General features: G+C 44.8%; 1 long non-coding RNA gene across 2 annotated transcripts; it reads left to right on the forward strand.

The window, feature by feature from the left end:
• Window positions 1-11,378: 11,378 nt before the first annotated feature.
• LOC128775941 (uncharacterized) lies at window positions 11,379-15,889 on the forward strand. 2 transcript variants are annotated; one of them, XR_008420919.1, is made up of 3 exons: window positions 11,379-11,636; window positions 12,018-12,089; window positions 13,415-15,889. It is a non-coding gene; the product is annotated as an uncharacterized LOC128775941 (long non-coding RNA). The 2 variants fall into 2 exon arrangements; XR_008420923.1 differs by having other exon boundaries at window positions 11,380-11,567.
• The last annotated feature ends 3,438 nt before the right edge of the window (window positions 15,890-19,327 follow it).

A 19,327-nucleotide genomic window follows, 5' to 3' on the forward strand; every position in this document is an offset into this window, starting at 1 on the left:
GTCTGTATGTTGTAAACTTTTTTTTTTTTTTAAATATCTTTCAATGTATTCTCATTCAAATAATGTTCTAGTGGGAATAACACCCCTCTTGATGCCTAATGAGGGCATTGAATGCTCCAGATCACTCTAGACAATAGGGTGGGGAAGTGTGACTTTGAACCTCATTCAGTACTCCAGAGGGAAATGCTGGTATGCGATTCATGGGAAATTTTATTTTATTTGGTTTTATTTATTTTTTTAGGCTTGTTTATTTTGAGAAAGAGAGAGTGGGAGAGGGGCAGAAAAAGAGGAAGAGAGAAAGAATTCTGATGCGGGGCTCGATCTCACAACTGTATGATGGGGACCAGAGCTGAAGTCAAGAGTCTGATGCTTAACCCGCTGAGCTACACAGGCTCTCCTCATGAGAATCTTAATTTGAGGGCCATGGGTTGTTTTATTGACTGAGGATTGTGGTTTCGATGGAAGTTGGGTTTCTCTTCTACCTTTCTTCTCCTCAATCTTACCACCTTTTTAGGTGCCGTGGGCTCTTTCCTTCAATTAAGGGAAACACTATTTGCACTCAAAATTCAGGACTGAAATAGGAGTGAACGTTGGGGCAGCTGGAGGACTTGAAAGTTATGGTGCTCTTACCAGATCTGTGTGTTAGGCAAGAGCTGATGGCACTGGCTTGATACTTAGGTTCAGGTGGCTTCTGTGGAGCTGGAGGGTCCAGACGCAAGGTCTTCCACAGGGTGGGCTTTGCATGTGGAAGGCAATGACCACCCCTACTTCCCACCACCAGCCTTTTGGGGAGGATGGAGAGAGCACAAAACAGGGAAGTTCATAATTTTCTTATCTATGTTTTTCTATCTTTAAGACCTCTAAAACAACCAAGCATTACTTTGATAATCAGAATCACGGTAGTTACAAACTCAATCCTTTTGTTTCTATAGGCCACAAATCTAAAACATAACTCCTTGGAATTTTATTTATATCTTTGAGAGGTAACTATTATATTTGATCTGCTTTTTAGGGCATCAGAAAACTCCATGGCCTTTTCTTTAACCTTTGTCTTTTCCTCAGGTTCTGGGAAAACTTTGGGGTTGAGCCCCAAATATTTTCTTTATTTCTTTATTGAGATATAATTCACATGCCTTAACATTCATCCCTGTAAGCGTACAATTCAGTGACGTTTAGTATATTCACAGAGTTGTGCAGCCATCGCCAGTACCTAATTATCTGTCTCTCTGGATTCGTCTATTCTGGATGTTTGGAATTAGTGGAATCATACAGTATGTGACCCTTTGGGTCTGGCTTCTCTCCCTTAGCATGCTATTTTGCAGGTTCATCCATGTTGAGCATGAATCAGTGCTTCATTCCTTTTAATGAGTGAATAATCACTGTATGGATATGCCATATTTTGTTTATCCATTTATTAGTCGAGGAACATTTGGGTTGTTTCTACTTTTTTGGCTAATGAATAATGCCATTATGAATATTCATGTACAAATTTTTATGTAGACATATTTCAAAATTTCTCCTGGGAATATAACTTGAAGGGGAATTGCCAGGTCATCTGATAATCCTATATTCAACTTCTTCAGGAATTGCCAAACTTTTCCCTTTTACATTCCCATCAGTAACATACGTGGGTTCTCATTCCTCCACATCCTCACCAACACTTGTTATTGTCTGTATTTTTGAATAAAGGCATCCTATTGGTTGTAAAGTTGTATTTTATTGTGGTTTTAATTTGCATTTCCCTGATGACTAATGATGTCAAACATCTACTTATGTACTTATTGGCTATTTGTATATCTTCTTTGGAGAAATGTTGATTAAAATCTTTTGCCCATTTTTACAAAGTTTATTTATTTATTTATTTTGAGAGAGTGCAAGCAGGGGAGGGGCAGAGAGAGAGAGAGAGAAACAGAGAGAGACAGAGACAGAGAATTTGAAGCAGGCTCCAGGCTCTGAGCTGTTAGCACAGACCCCGACACAGGGCTTGAACTCATGAACTGTGAGATCATGACCTGAGCTGAAGTTGGATGCTTAACTGACTGAGCCACCCAAGCTCCCCTCATTTGTCCACTTTTAAATTAGGTTGTCTGTATTATTATTGAGTTGTAGGAGTTTTCTATTTTCTATGTATTCTGTATACAGGTCCCTTATCAGATATATGATTTGCAAATATTTTTTCCTATTTTGTAAATCATGTTTTCACCTTTTTTGTGTGTCCTTTGAAGCTCCAAAGTTCTAAATTTGATGACATGTAATTTATTTTTTCTTTTGTCACTTGTGCTTGTGGTGTCATATCTAAGAAATTATTGCCTAATTCAAGGTCACAAAGAGTTACTCATGGTTTTTTTTAGGAGTTGCATAATTTTTTACAACTCTTACATTATACAAGTCTTACATTTAAGTCTTTGAAGACTTTGAGCTAATTTTTGTATATGATGTGAGCTGAGGTCCAACTTCATTCTTTTACGTATAAATATCCGGTTGTCATTGCACTATTTGTTGAAAAGACACTTTTTTCCTCGTTGAATTGTATTGGCTCCCTTGTTGAAAATCAGTATGGGTTGATTGATGGACTCCCAGTTCTCTTCCAGTGATCTACATGTTTACCCTTATTTTAGTACCACACAGACCACATTACTGTAGCTTTGTAGTAGATTTTGGAAATCAGAACGTGTGTGTCCTCCAACTTTGTTCTTCTGCAAGATTACACTGGCTGTTCTGGATTTGTTGCATTTTTATGTGAATTTCAGGATCAGCTTGTCAGTTTCTATAAAAAAGGCAGCTAGGATTTTCCTAGAGATTGCACTGAATTTCTAGATCAGTTTGGGTTGCCATTTTAGCAACATTATGTCTTCCTTCTAATTCATGAATGTGAAATAGCTTTCAGTTTATTTAGGTCTTCTTAATCTCTTTCAACTGCTTTGTAGTTTTCACTGTATCAATTTTGCACCTTTTTGGGTCAAATTTATTCCTAAGTATTTTATTCATTCTGATGACAACGTAAGAAAACATTTGAGAATTGTTTTATTCCATAATTTTTTTAGATTGTTTTTGTTATTGTACAGAATACACTTGATTTTGCATACTGATTTTGTATCCTGCAGCCTTGCTGTAACTGTTTATTAGTTTGAGTAGTTTTTTGTGTGCGGATTTTGTATACAAAATCATGCCATTTGCAAATAGAAATGGTTTCACTTCTTTTTCAGTCTGAATGCATCTTCCATTCTTTCTGTTGCCTCACTGCCCTGGCTAGAACTCCCAGCACAATGTTGAAAATATGTGGTGAGAAGGCACACCTAGTCTTGTTATTGATCTTGGAGGAAAAGCTGATGGTCTTTTGCCATTAAGTATGATGGTAGTTGCGGGAATATTTTCTTTTTTAATCAAACAAGCCCTTGGCTTGTTGTCTAAACATAACTTCTCCATTATGTGGAACTGTTTCTTATTCACGTTTGGATAAATCTTTTTCATCAGGATACCAGTGGCTGTTCATTGTCACTGTCATTTTTATTACTAGCCTCTTCCAGAATTGTGGACCTATCTGCATTTGTCAGCTCTTTCTTTATGGTCTCTTGGAACCGGGACTCCCAAAGTTAGAAGTGCAGGGTATCTGGTTTTTTGGGCTGTTGTGAGGTTAGGGTCAGTGGTTTGGGGAAAAGAAGTGAATCCTTGGGGCACCTATGTGGCTCAGGTGGTTAAATATCCAACTTTGGCTCAGGTCATGATCTCACAGTTCGTGGATTCGAGCCCTGTGTTTGGTCTCTATGCTGACTGCTCAGAGTCTGGAGCCTGCTTCAGATTCTGTGTCTCCCTCTCTCTCTGCCCCTCCCCTGCTCACACTCTGTCTCTCTCAAAAATAAATAAACATTTAAAAAAATGCTTTAAAAAAAAAAAGAAGCGAATTCCTTTAGGGAATTGTTGGGGTGAGGGTAGTTTATATTTTATAAACCTCTGTTAGATGAATAACTGGAGACAAGCAAGCTGTGGGTCATGTCGCAGCTTGGGGCTCTGGGTATGTTGAAAAGAGTGTTTTCAATACTTCCCAAGATGCATTTTAAGGAACACATTCCTAACCTGTTTTGAAAAATAGGTATTAAGATCATACGTACTTGAAAAACGCTGCATGATATGTACCCTACTTTGAGATTAATTATGCACATTAGTACATAAAATACTTAGGTAGGGTTGAGTCTAAGCTGTTGGAATCAGCAAAGCCAATTATAGTGGCTTAAACAATATGGAAGTTTCTCACTAACAGGTGAGCAGTGCAGGGTGAGTGCCTTGCTGGTTCAATGGACATGACTTATTGGGAAATTATGACGGAGCCTGGCTACACAGAACATTGGCCCCAAGTGTTAGAAGGCACATCACCACAGAAGGTGGTGATGGGTGGCCTACTGGCAATCAGTCAAGACTGGGGACCCTGAGTTTCTCTACAGAAATATCCTTCTGGGTATGGGATGGGACAAAGGAAGAGAGAGTATGGGCTTTCAAACTAGACCAGGTTAAATCTCACCATACCATGCAGCATCTGGGCAATCTTGGGCATGTTTATCTCCTTTCAGAGGTTGTTTCCTCATTTATAAAATGGGAGTGTAGGTCTGTGTCTCCCAGGGTCCTTGTGAAGATCAAATATAGAAGATGTAAAGCGTCTAGTATTCTTCCTCCCCCCACCCCCTCATATCACAAGGACATTGGGCTCCTGTACCCAAGGCAAAATTAAGCTCCATCTTACCCTGCAGGGGTCCCAGAGGCCAGTTGCAACCACCCAGTTCCTCATCTGATAGAAGAAAGCCAGCAGATCTAGTCTGATAGGGCCAGAGGGAGCGAGGCAGGGAGAGAGCACAGGAAAAAGGGCAGGGAGAGAAGCTTCAAGCCGCAGCCTTGCCACTGACTGGATTCTGGCCCCTCTCTGGGCCTCAGCTTCCTCCAGGTTCAGCCCCTACGGTTGAGTGGGCTCTGACCCTACCTCAGACTTGCAGCTCTTCTCTGAAAAGCAGATGGGCTATTTTTCTTGGTTTTTCAGTATGTGTTTCTTCCACACCCTTCTCCAAATGTTTTCCTGTGCTAATTTATTTGGCTAAGAAGGTTTGTGGTGACAGACACCAAACAGGAAATGGCTGTCATAGCTGCTGTCTGCAATTCTGGTTTTTTTTTTTTTTTTTTTTTTTTTTTTTTTTTTTTTTTTGGCTTTCTCCTGCATAGCTCACCTCTGCATTGCTTGGTGTTGATTTAGGTGCAGGGCTAAGTGGAAGGGGAAAGGGAAAGGGAAACACATTTTTAGAAAGGAGCATTTTCCTTCAAGTTCAAAGTTTACTAAAGGTTAGGGATTATGCACAATGGCAGTATTAGGTGGTTTCTTTCTACCACAGGGCCTTTGCACATGCAGTTCCCACTACCTAGGGTGCTCACTCTTCTCTGCCTTTCTTGTTAATTCTACTTCTTTAGAATTAGCTCAAGCATCATGTCCTCAGAAAGCCTTCCTGCCCATACCCCCTTCCCCAGTCTAGGCTGGTTCCTCACTGCTATTCTTATAGAGCCCTCTTTAAGTGCACTCATCCTGGTTTGTAATGAAATGGTCATTAGTGTGATTTTGGGGGTTGATTTCTACTCACCCTCCTGCAAGTGGACCATAAACTCCATGAAGGCAGGGACCATCTCTGGTTTGGCTTGCCATAGTATCCCCAGTGCTTGACATGGCTCCTGGCACATAGTAAGTGCTCAGTCTATACCTGTTGAGGGCATGGGTGAAATTTCTCACCTCTTGCACAGCCCAGGCAGATCAGGAGTGAGACAGTGTCCGTGGGTGCTCATTTGTCTTGTCTGTGCTGTCCTCTCACTTCCCTTGTAGGTTTTTTTCTGCTTTCCCTTCCCCAGGGCCTTGCTCCCACCCTTCCAAAGCATCTGAAGAATTGATCCAGGACCAAGATTGCAGCTGGAGGGCCCATAACAGGCCTTTCCCAGCTTTCCTATCATTTATAGGGGGAGAAGGGACCTCTGAAGACAGAGAGAGCTTTGAGGCCCAAAGAAACAAATCTTTAGTGGTGGAACTTCAGACACCCTCACTGATAGTAGGGAGAAGAGGCAGACGTCCTAGTCTCTCCAGGGAGATGTCTGATGTTAAGCCGACCCTGATCCTGACACAGTGTTAATACTTTTTCCTAGAACTCAAAAATTCCCAAGTCAGTAAAATCTTCTGAGCCCCATGGTGACAGAATATTGTTAACATACTGTGTGTATCTGAACATGTGAACGAATGCATATATGTGTACATGTGCACGTGTGTGTATGCGTGGGTGTGCATGTATGTGCATGTGTGTGCATGTGTATGTTATGGATTAGTTGGAAGGAAAGAGATGAAAATGTGGGTTCTGGTTTGGAAGGCCCAGGGGAAAAAGCAGAGCCGTTCCAGATCCCTGGAGGATCTGGTGTTGAGCTGCTCACTGGACAGTTCTGCTTCCTAGGCCTGGACTGGCCTGCTCACCTATGGGCTTGTCCTTGCTTATCAACATTTCAAAACAGGATCACCTTTGTATTTGAGGTTTCATGCAACATATGGGGAAGGGCCCATTCCTACGTGCTCCCAGGAGGCATTTGACCTGTTGTCCTAGGCCCAGGGCCAAAGCCTGTTCTGGAATCAGAAGAGTCAAGGCTTGGTTGTAGATTCTAAGCCAAAGGAAGCCCATGCTCAGCCAAGAACAGGTCTGGGAGGGGGAGGACCAGAGTGTGACCCCTCACTTGTCAAGGGTATCTGGCAGGCAGGGTCTGGTGCTGCCGGAAGGAGGCCCTGAGAGCCACGGGAGGGGAAGGGAGCAGCAGTGTTGTGACAGGAGGGATTCTGAGTGAGAAGCTGCCCTGCTCAGGAAAGTGGGAGTGTGGAGTGAGTTCCTGGGATAACTCAGGGAGCCGCAGAGGAATGTGGGAAACATTCTTACCCATGAGTTACCCAGTGAGGGTGGCGGTAGGTGAGCAGACTCAAAGGAAAGGAATCTTGAAAGAACACGGAGTTCAGGATCATTCTGGAAGGCGGGTCAGCAGCACACCTTTCAGATGGAACAAGGGCTGCCATCTGATCCCTTGTCCCACCTTTGCCCCTGACTGGCTCTATTTCCTTGGGCTGATACACAAAAAGCCTCATCTAAAATGAGGCTGCCTCATTTTAGGCATCAGAAACTGGACGCTGGGGCCAAAGGTTTAAGTGACCCTTAGACAAAAGTCTCAGACGACAAGTTTCAGGAAGGGGAAATCAGAGACGTAAATGTACCACGGGGAAAATGAGCTCCCCAAACCATTATAATTAACCATCATAATCTCAAGTGATCCAGGACTGATAGAGAGATTAGCTGTGCCCGGAAGGACATTTGTTTGCAATTGCTTGTGCACAGATAAGAGAAGTTGCATAAGGCCGGCGGCAGGCTAGGGAGCCAGGGAGCACACAGACAAGGAAACCGCCTGGGAAGGGAGGTCACTCTGATTTGAGGAGGCCTGTTGTGCTAAGATTAGAGCCTGCCCTCAGAGGGGCCGTGGCACTGGTTCGGGGCCACAGCTTCACGGGTCCCAGGGCACGTGGGAAAATGAGATCTCGATCCTTCTCTGATTTTTAAATCTTGATTGAGACGGTGAAGAGATGGCTTCTCCTTGGCAGGTTGCTGCAGGGTGTTTTTCAGGCTGCACCGTTTGTAATTTGCGATTCTTTGTGCGAATTCTGCCTTTTCAATCCTGCCACACCCTGGGGTTTAGGATTCTGTTCGTGTTGTCTTCAGCCCTGTTCTGGAAGGTAAAACTGTTCCCTCCTTGGAAATAAAGAGACAGATGTACTACCATGATCTGAAAGGTTGGATTAGCATTTTCTCCTGATAATTAAGACTTTGCGCTACACAATCACTACTTTATTTCTCTTAAGATGAGAAGCACCTGGCTTGCGTTTCTTGGCCCGAGCTCAGACACTGGTTTTCTGAGTCTCTTAGTGGCTGCACGGTCCAGGAGAGACACAGGGAACGTGGAGATGGTCTGAGGGGAGGTATGAGGTGTCAGGAAAGAAAACTCTCCTTTCAAAGGGCTGGGCTTACATTGTCCTGCTGTCCCGAACGACTGAATGGGAATTTAAGGCCACTTAAGGGAGGCTGCCTGCTTTCCATATCACCAAGGATGGACTAGGGATCTTGGGCTAAGCTGGACACACCAATCGGTGGTGAGTTTGTGGGAGGGCTGGGGTTTGCTTTCTCCTGAGGCTTTTTTGTTTTTAAAGGCTAGATAATCATTTGCCTGAAAGGGTGTAGGGAAGAGTCTTTCTGAAGGAAGGGGGGTGTCTTTGATCTAACAAGGTTTTTCCGGTCCTGTGGCTGTTCCTTCCAGGTTTCCCTCCGGTCCTCACTGTGGGCCTCTTGAGCTGTTCCACTTTCGAGTACTCAATCCCACCTTGACAGCTGAACAGTGCATGAACTGGTGCCTCTGTGCACAGAGGCTGTGAGGCAGGTTAACAATGAGAACCTGATGTGGGCCCTGCCTAGAATCACCATTTCAGCTATGTCTCATTTGGCCATGGGATTGAGGGGACTGTCACGCGAAGGGCGCTGTTTCCAGCGTAGCACCATAGCCTCAGAGGTCACACTGGGGTTTCCAGAGGCAAGGACATCCTGTTCTGGGATTTAAATAGATAAGTTTGGCATTTAAGGAGTGTGAAGTAATCCTCAAAGAAGGCCACTTAAGGAGGGATGTTTCCGTGAACGCAATGCTGGAGTGAGCCCACTCTAGAGCTTTTAAAGACAAGCTCCGTGGGGCGCCTGGGTGGCTCAGTTGGTGAAGCGTCCGACTTTGGCTCAGGTCATGATCTTATGGTTTGTGAGTTTGAGCCCTGCGTCAGACTCTCTGCTGTCAGTGCAGAGCCTACTTCGGATCCTCTGTCTCCCTCTCTCTGCCCCTACCCTGTTCGTGCACATTCTCAAAAATGAATAAACATTTAAAAAAAATAAAGAGAAGCTGTGTAAGAGCTCTTTGTGGCAGGAATTCAGTGCCAATGTTAACAGTACCACATGTGGGGCCTGTGCCATAGGTGGCCTCTCCTCATTCTCAGGGCAGCCCGATGAGCAGGCTTTATCATTGCCAGTCTACAGACGAAGAAACTGAGGCTCCCAGTCATGGCGGCGGAGAGCGGCAGAGCAGGACCTCGTCTGAGGAAACTGAGGCTCCCGGTCATGGCGGCGGAGAGCGGCAGAGCAGGACCACGTCTGGGCCCTTTGGGGTTAAATGCCTGCTCTTTTTTGTCATCCCAGCCAGCCCCCAAGGAAAGTTCTGGGTCAGTTCGTCTCCTGCCACTCAAGGCTCAGAGGTTGGCTTCTTTGGGACTTTGATTAGGCAGAAATTTCAGAGACTTTGCTCTTTATCACTCATCTTCCAGCCAATGGCTGACACTCTCAGAACCAAGGTCAGTGTTGCCATGGTTAACATCTGACTTCCAGGGAAGGAAGGGGCTGATGAGTGGAGCTCCGGGGCCCTGCTTCCCAGGCTAGGCCCTGAGCAAATGTGGAAAAGCAGAAACACAGAAAGTACCTGAAGAGTGCATCGAACCAGCTTCTTCAGGAGCCAAGCAATAGAGACAGCTAATCTGGCAGCCCCCCAGCCTCATTCTCAGGGTAGCCAAATTTACTGGGATGAGATTCATGCCAACTGGAAGCCATGACTGCCGCCTTAGCTTCACATCTGTCTCCCTAGCATAGCACCCGTGTCTCACTCTGCTTTGGCCACAACCAGGTTTGTACAACCTGTCTCCTCCATTACCCCATTAGCTGCTGGGAGGTGTGAGTAGTGTCCCCCCACCAGGTTCCCCTGGGAGCTGGTTTCGGCCTGGCACCTGGTAAATTGAGGCTTGGCCTAAACTGAGAAAGGAGTTCATGTTAGAAGCAGCTAAGAGATGCTTCCCAGGCCTTCTTGGCGCAAATGGTAGTTAGAAGATGAAACTAATAGCTCCTTATTTTTAAACTAGCATGGAATAGGGAGAATATGGCTGAACTACGACTTAGGGGAACTGCCTTGAGTAGTGACTCTGCTACTTCCTAGTTGGACGACTTCGGGCAAGTTATTTAATCCATTTGAGTTTGAGTTTCTGGCATAAAATATGTGTCCTAATTAATCTGAGGCTTATTAAGAGAATTGCATGAGATCACACAGATGAAAATACTTGTAAATGGGAGCCACAAGGTGGACAATTTTTGTGCTATTGAAAAAAATACAATGAATAAGTCCGGTTATTGTAGCAGAGTTTTGTCGTGTTCTATTTCATCTCTCCTTCTCTTTCTCTTCTGTGGTCACCACCCAAATACCGGCTCTTATGGAACTCATGTCAGAGTGGGGGAAATAGGCAAACGGAAATAGGGCGCTGTATTAACACACATACATAGGTAGCTGGCGATTTGCCCAAAGCCTATGCTTCTCTTTGTACGGTGTAGAATTGTTACCGTCTCAACAGGAGCGAGGATTACATTTTCCTGCCTTCCTTGTATCCAAGAGTGGCCATATGATTACTTCCTGCCCATGGACTGTAGGTAGAAGTGATGTATGTTGCTTCTGAGTGGAGCTTTTAAGGAGTGGGTGGGTGTTCTCCATTATTCTCTCTTTCCCTCTGTAGTTTGAGAGGGAGGGACTTTGAGGCTGTAAAGGATGGCAGGTTCACGAGATGGAAGGAACCTGGGTTCTGGAATCACCATGTGGAAGGAAGCCATTCGCTGACCAGGAACATCACCCTGGGCTGATACAGGAGTGAGAAATCAACTTCTGTTGTCTTAGTCTGCTGAAATGGCCTCATTTTCCTTACATGAAACATTAGTATTTTCCAGTTGACCCCCTTACTCCTAGTCACACAAGTAATCTTCCTCTGGATCCACCTGCGTTAAACAGAGTAGCGCAGGGGTTATAAATACCCATAAAGTTGTTTATCACAGCAAGAACTAAAAAAGTGCCTGTTTTCTTTCTTTCTGCCTTTTAAGCACCCACAATATCTGCCACAGTGTAAACACCCCACACATCGTCTTTATTGAATTGAATCAAGGGTGCTAGGAAATACATTAAATTGACTAAAAGAAGGTACACTTTATTTTAAACGTGGAGCTGTGAGGGCAACTAGTATCTTAACCAGTTGCACGAAACAGTTTGTTGGTCCATCAGTGATGCAGAAGGAAAGAGCTGGTTTGTGCCATGTGGTGACATCTAACAGATACCACCAGGTGTTTCTGACTTGTTGCTGGGTGACCGTTGTTTCACATTTAAGGTCACTGGCCACAGACACCTGCATTTTTGCATGTTATTGCTGAGACCGCAAAAGCCTGCTGAGGGGTTAAGCAATTTGCCTAAGGTCACATGATAGGTGAGAGGAGGGAGACGGGTTTCCATTCGGGTCTGTCTGACCCCACAGTCCAGCACTGGCCACCACCACGTTTCACAGCAGAACAAGGAACTCTTGACTTGTGTGAGTGACACGAGTGTGACATTGGGATAGAAATCATTACTGTGGTGCACTTCTGGGCCCCAGGTTGTGTGGTTGGACTGACGCTGGGCCTTTGTTGAAGGTTCAGGTTCAGGTCAGTTGGGAAGTGGGCTTGAAAAGAAGAAGGAGAAGGAAAGGCAGAAAGAGAAAGAGTGGGGTGAGTGTGGTGGGGGGGGGGGGGGAGGAGGTGGGGGAGGTGGAGGGAGACAATTTCTGGCTGTATTAAGCATATTCTAATGCCCATGAAGGCATGTTCTTTTTGGGTGTTTCAGATGAATGGTGGTCTCCCTATGATGACAGAATTCCCAAACCTCATCTCCCACTGAAGGAACCTGATAGTATGTAGCTCAGGCTTCAGCCTCCAGCCTCCAGGAAAGATTAGAGAAATGACCCTTTAGACCTGTTTCCTCGTCACTTGATGGGGCTTTGGAATGCTAGGCAGACTGGATGGCATTGAGACTGGCTTGGAGGGCTTAGAGGGGCTTCAGACGCTGGTATACCCAGGATAGTAAAACCAAGATTTCTTTTTTTTCCCTAGGCTGATGTCCATTAACCTGCTGACCGATCTAGCCTGGGTCTCTGGCTCAACTCATTCCTCTGGAAGAGATGGGTATAAGAAATGCCGCTCAAGGACTGAATACAGGGGCTTTGGGGGTAGAGTTTCAACAGGGGTGTTGAGAAAGTAACTAGGAATAGGAGCTATCCACAATTAGATTTTGATTAAGGAATTAAGTCGTTGTAAATTAATTTCTACCTTCCATGTTTGCATTTTTAAATTTTTCTTTCTTTACTGCTAATGGTAGGCTGATTTATTGGCTCAGGTTCTTCACTCCTCCCAGATATTCACATGCTTTTTCCCTGTGATTCTGCAGTTCCTCCCACTAGAGATAACTTATTTGTTGTCATGTGACTTGTTTTGGCCAATGGGCTGTTAACAGACATCCAAGCAGGCACTTGACATCTACTTGCATGGTTGGGCTTAATTTTTCATACATTTCCCCCCCGCCATCATGAGAATATGCCAAGTTAGCCCACTGGTCTAAGGAGGATAAGAGATGCATGGAGCAGATCTGGTCCCAGTTTGCAGCTTAGAGCTGCCCAGATGAGCTCAGCCTGTATCAGATTGGCTCCAGCCAACACACAAATACACAAGTGAAATGCATGCTTTTTATTGTGTGCTGTTGACATTCTATGGTTGTTTGTTATGTTACCAACATATGTTATCAACAGCTGATTGATACATTACTAGAAGTTTCTTTTAATGCACTCTAATGCTTTCTTTGGTGAATTTATAAGTAAAATAATTTGACAAACCTTGGGCAGGATACCTCCTGGATTTAGATGTTCCCAAGTTCAGAAAGCCTTCTCTACATTCTGGCGAGGGCTGGGGCAAGTCTGGAAAGGAAGGAGTTGGGAGACGCTGATCACTCTAGAATAAGAATCTGTTATTACACCTTGAATAAATAGTTCGTTGTACATGAAATACTCCTTTTATCTTTAGGTTAAAACTTTAGGGTGTTTAACTCTGATGAGGTAAACAGACTGAGAGGGAGTTTTTGGATGTGCCTGGAATTTGCACAGTCTGGAATACCAGACTGTGGAGACTCTACATGAATCTCAGGATTGGGAAAAACTCTGTTGCCTTCAAATCCATCCTCCTGCTTTCAGAAAGGACCGTATATATATTTTTAAGTTTATTTATTTATTTTGAGAGAGAAGCACAAATGGGGGAGGGGCAGAGAGAGGGGGAGAGAGAGAGAATCCCAAGCAGGCTCCATCGGTACTGTCAGTGGGGAGCCTGATGCTGGACTCAAACTCATGAACCATGAGATCATGATCTGAGCCGAAGTCAGCTGCTTAACCAGCTGAGCCGTCCAGGTGCCCCAGGAAGGATCATATTTTTAAACATAGTATTTTCTTTTTCTGATTTGGCAGAAATACATCCCATTTTGGAAAATACAAGAAGCAATAACGAAAAAAATGAAAATAATCTATAATCCTACTAGCCAAAGATAACTACAATCAACATTTGGGGATTTTCCCTGTGACTTTTCAAAATGTATTTTATCCTACTTATTGTTAGCACATGACATTATATCTTGAGGATTTTTTCATGTTGTGACTTTGTAAACATCTGTTTCACGGAAGAAGGGCAAAATGAATATTTTGAAGACTTAGGAAATAATTTCTGAAGTTAATTGCACCAATTTACAGTCTTACCTGATATATGTGAGAGTTTCTTTCCTTTTTTTTAACTTTAAGTTAAATGAAGTTACATTAAATTTTTACTTTCATTTTTTGAGAGTTTCTATTTCACTTTTCCCAATATACTTTGCGGATGTGTTAAACATCTTTGCTGTTAAAACAAAATTTTTTAAAAAAGGTATTTTATCACAATTCTTTGAAGTCTGTGTCGATTCCATGCCTCCTCTGGGGTTGCTCAGTTGGCTGGAAAAACAACCATGCTGGTTGGTTTCACTCAACTCCATAACTAGTGATCTCAAGTGAGCTTTTGTTTTTGCCTGGCAATCTGCCTCCATTTTCCACTCTCCTAAACTATTTCACACCTTCTCCTCTTTCCTCCAACCTTCGTCTCCCTCCTCACTCTCTGCTGATGACCTCAGTCCATATTTCATTGAGAACATGAATAGAGCTCCCACATGCTACCCTGGCCATCCTGCTTGTATTGATGCCCATTTACTCTACTCTATCATGATGCCCATGATCTGAGATCAGTCCCTTTTGATGCTCTCTAGATTTAATCCTTTCTTGCCCACCTAAGCACTTCACTCTGGCAAGTCTCTTTTTCTCCTACATTATTATTCCAGTTATCAAACAAACACGCTCTAATGTCTCCTATCTTAAAAACAAAACAAACCTCCAAACCTCCATTGACTTCACATCTCCCTCCCACATCTAGCTACTGCCTCTCTTTTGTCCTTTACAGCAAAGTCTTCAAAAGATTTGTGCCACTGTCTCTGCTTCCTCTCCTCCCCATTCTCTTTTGGCCACACTTAATCAGGTTTCACTCTGCCCAAAGGGCCATTGTCAAGGTCCCCAGTGATCCCATGTTGCCAGTGGTCAACGCATCTTCTCCACCCCTGTAGCATTTGACACAGTCGGTCATTCCTGAAGACTTGCTTCATACTGGCTTCTGAGATACTGCTGATTCTCCTGCCTACTGGGCGCTTTTCTCAGAGTCTTTGCAGTTTCTCTGTATCTCCATATCTTAAGGTTGGAGGCTCCAAGGTTTAGCCCTTGGACCTCCTCTCCTCTTTATTTACTTTCATTGCCTTTTGACCAGTTCAGTCTCATGACTTTATATGACATCTACATCCTGATGACTCCAAAATTGATATCTCCAGCATGATCTTCTCCCTGAGCCCCTGACTCATGCATCCAACTGCCTGCGTGACTTTGCCAATTGATAATCTAACATCTCAAAATTATCACATCCAAACAATCTCCTGATTCCGTCCTTATCATCAATACGCAGTCTTCCTCAGGCAAACACTCTCCTTCCATGAATTTGCTGAGGCCCAAAACTTTGGAGTCAGCTTTGATTCTTCTCTTTCTTTCATACTTCTGATCCAGTCTGCCAGGGATTCTGTTGACTCTACTTCCAAAGGATGCCACATCCCCCTCTCACTCCCTTCAGCACTTCCAGCCTGGTCTGAGCCACTACTGGTTCTCACCTGGATGACTGCAAAGCCTCCCGGTTAATCTCCATCATTCGGCTTTCCCATTCCCCCTTTTCCCCACATCTATCCTCCACACAGTGGCTGACTCATCCTTTTAAAGCTAAATTCAGATCATGTCACTCCTCCTGGCAAAAACCTCCCATGGCTTGCCATCCACCCCACACAGAGTAAAGCCAAGGTCCTGGCCTACAGGCCCCGTGCCCACCAGTCCTTGCTGTTCTCTACCTTCATCTCCTCCTTCCGCCCCCTTGCTCGCTGTGCTCCAGCCAAATGGGCCTCCTTGCTGTTCTTCAGGCATGCTCAGCTTAGGGCCTTTATGCTCACTGTTTATGCAGTCAGGGTGTTCTTCCCCAGCTAGCTCATTGCTTTAGCCTCCTTTCCTTTTTGCTTCTTTTCCTGGGTGTCCCGGAAGGGGCCACCGTGAAAAGGCCTTTACAGAGAGGAGTAACAGATCAACCAGAGGATAGATGCAGGTGTTCTTGTCAAGGGGACTACAAGAGAGTGCCCCCACTGACTGGGGGTATCTGCTACGAACCCACTCCTGCCCCACGAGAGGAAGATTCAGTTTCCAACACCTTCTCGTCTCAGAGAGAGCCATGTCAGTTTATGACAGTACCTGACAAGGAGGTTTCTTTCCCCCCTAATGCCTCACTTCTCCCCTCCTCCCCACCCCCCACCCACTATCCCAGGAGGGGTCAGAAATAATGGGGAACAAGATGGTGAAGGAGGGGTAAGAGAGGAGTAAACATAAAATGTTATTAAGGTCTTTATCATGTCTTAATATTTTCAAAGAGAATGAACACTTTTACTTTATACTTGGTTCATTGACACTTATTTAATATTTAATTAAAATCGTCCATTCAGATTAAAAATATCTATCAAATAAAGATGAAGTGAGATGACATGTTTTGCCGCAGACCTGAGCTGAATGGTGCCGCCCAACCCACTGCAGACTATTTTCACCTCCTGAACGTCTCTCAGGGCAGCACTGGCTATGGGAAAAAGTCTGGGGGTAGAGCCTGGGAGCCACAGGTAGGACAATGGAGACAAATATCTTCCTGTTTTTCCCTAATGCTCTTCACTTTTTCATGTTTCACAGAAATCTGTTTTCCAACAGTACGTCAGCAGCTGAATTTAAAAAAAAAAATTTTTTTTTTTTTGGTGTTTATTTTTGAGAGAGAGAGACAGAGTGCGAGCAGGGGAGGGGAAGAGAGAGGGGGAGACACAGAATCTGAAGCAGCTCCAGGCTCCAAGCTGTCAGCACAGAGCCCGACGCAGGGCTCGAACTCACGAAACGCGAGATCATGACCTGAGCTGAAGTCAGAAGCTTAACCGACTGAGCCACCCAGGCTCCCCAGCAGCTTAGTTTTTTAACCAGAAGCAAGAAACACATCATCTGAGCACTGGAGCTGAAATAAATTTTTCTTTAGCAGCTCAACAAATAGTAAGAAAAGGCTCGCTCTATGCCAGGCCCCATGCTGGAGATAGCAATTAGGATAAGATTACCACTGCCCCTCTCAGGGGATCAGACAGGGCATCAGGTGATATTGTGTGAACGGGGGCCTGGACAGGAGGCGCAGGAAAGGAATTCCAGCTTGTGCTATCAGGGAAGGCTTCCTGGAGGAAGTGGATATACCCAAAGATTTGCAGACAGACACTGTGAGTGGATACAGCCAGGAGAAGGAGAGAAGAAAGAGTGTTCCAGCTGCAGGGGATCAGAAGATATCCCCCTCACTTGTCATATGCAGCTTTAGTATACAGATTATTCTCAGCTGAAGGCACTTCAATAGCGAATGCAGTAAGGGCTCCCTGACTTTCCCCTTTCTACCTAAAAGCGGGCGATAAAATTTCCCCTGAGAGAAATGCCCTCCCTGTACCAGGATGAGAACCTTCTTATCACTGGAGAGTGTAGAGAGTTAATGCTGGAAAGGCTCTGTACAAACCAGCCCACTAAAATAACTTATCTTTTATTGGTTTCCCCCATGTATTTCCCAGTCACTGCCGCACAATTTACTGTCCCCAGCCCGAGGCACCTTGTCTTACCACATTCCCACAATTGGTCAGGCTTTGGGGCCCAATGCCTTCTTTAGGTCTTTATTTTCCTTTTGAGGACTTGCATGTACATGTAAAAATATCAGATAAAATGTGTGCGCTTTTCTCCTACTGATCTTACGTCAGTTTAATTCCTAGCTCCACCTTAAGAGAGCCGAAGGAAATTATTCATTCTCTTTTTTTTTTAGTGTTTATTTATTTTTGAGAGAGAGAGAGTGTGTGTGAGCGAGGAAGGGGCAGAGAGGGGGGGTGGCAGAGAATCCAAAGTGAGCTCTGTGCTGACAGCAGTAAGGTCGATAAGGGGCTCAAACCCATGAACTGTGAGTTCAGGACCTGAGCAGAAATCTGACATTCAACTGACAGAGTCACCCAGGCACCCCAAATTATTCCTTCTCTATACAGCTGAGGATGCATCATGAGGGTGGCACTGAGGGCCTGAGAGGCCAATCATCCCTGAGCCTGAGGAGAGTTGATAAACGTTGCAACCTGTCCTCAGCTATCTTGTGGGGAAATGGGGCATCCGGTGCCTGCACCTGGGCCATTCCCTTTGAGCCCATGCGTGGTGACTGTGGTCGTTACGGAGAGGTCCCCAAGGAGCAGGAGTTCTGGAGGACATGGGACTGGGCCTTCCAGCCGAGTCTACTCACCATGAGCTTTTTACTCTTCTGCCAATGTGGGACCATCCAGGGACTACTTTGTCAAGGGAAATGGCAGGTGTGCTTAAATACTTAGATGCAGTTCGGTCGATCGGCTGTTTTAGTCCTCAGGAACGGGATGGAGACCGTTCTGTGGAGAGGTGATGGAGAACGTTCTGTGGAGAGGTGATGATAGGGTGTTGGAGCCAGAAGCTCATTCTGGAGCATGGCGCATGGCCCCAGAGGGCACTCCTGGTGGGTGTGTGGCTGGAGGCTCTCAGAGGCTGGGGAAGTCTAAGGACGTCAGGGACCTCTATCAAACGGGGCTGACAATGAGTGGGGGGGAGCAGACCAGCAGCGTGGGAGTGATGATGGGGTTTGGAGACAGACAGTTTGGCCTGGGGCTAGCCTTGACTAAATAATTATAACTAATGCTATGAAGCGTTTATATGCTAGAATCCTTCCAAAGTGTTTCACATACATTAACTCAATACACTCCCATGGTTACTTAGGGAAACTGAGGCATGGGAGGGTTAAGTAACTTCCCTAGTACGCAGCTTGTTAGCAGCAGAGCCAGGGTTTGAACTCAAGCTATCTGACAGTACCTGCCTCTCAGTGACACTGGAAGATAATGACGATGACATTAACATGCACGTGGTATGTGGTTTATTCTGGAATTGTTCTGGGTTCTGGAGAGTCAGCACTGAACAGGAGCAACACAGTCCCCGCTCTGTGGGGCTGATAATCTAGTGGAGAGATAGACAAGAGAACCACACAACAAATAGATCAAAAAATAACTTTAGAGAGTGACACATGCTATAGAAAGTTAAGGCAGGAGGCTGTGACAGAGGAGGACAAGAGAGGAGTTCAGGGAACACTCACTGAACGGATGACTGCATGAATGAGCAGTTGGGGGCTCGGAGGCCAACAGGTACCTCATAAATTAAGACAACCCTAAGCACCTGACGCTCACAGTCTGCAGCCTGAGGTGTGTTTTTAAAAAAATCGTTTCCCCATTTGTCCAGTGATGTCAGACTTTTAGTCTGGTTATTTCATTATGCATTTATTCTATCATTAAATGTATTACTGCTTATACTCGAAAAGAGATCCCTTGGGAACAAAGAATCATAACTTTTGAATAATAATATTCGCTCTGCTAAGCATCCTAAAGCTACTGGTCTTTCTCGAGAAAAGTTTATCATCAGTTTATCATTGATGTTATCATTCTGGGATGGGTTGTGAGTGGAAAGGGAAAGTATCCCAATTTTTTAAAAAGGTTTATTTATTGGGGCACCTGGGTGGCTCAGTCGGTTGGGCGTCCGACTTCAGCTCAGGTCATGATCTCGTGGTTCACGGGTGCAAGCCCTACCTCAGGCTCTGTGCTGACAGCTCAGAGCCTGGAGCCTGCTTTGTGGATTCTATCTCCCTCTCTCTGCCCCTTCCCAGCTCATACTCCGTCT

The sequence above is a fragment of the Panthera pardus genome, unplaced genomic scaffold (assembly GCF_024362965.1).
Source record: "Panthera pardus isolate Hobbes unplaced genomic scaffold, ASM2436296v1 HiC_scaffold_1, whole genome shotgun sequence".
Taxonomy (NCBI): Eukaryota; Metazoa; Chordata; class Mammalia; order Carnivora; family Felidae; genus Panthera; species Panthera pardus.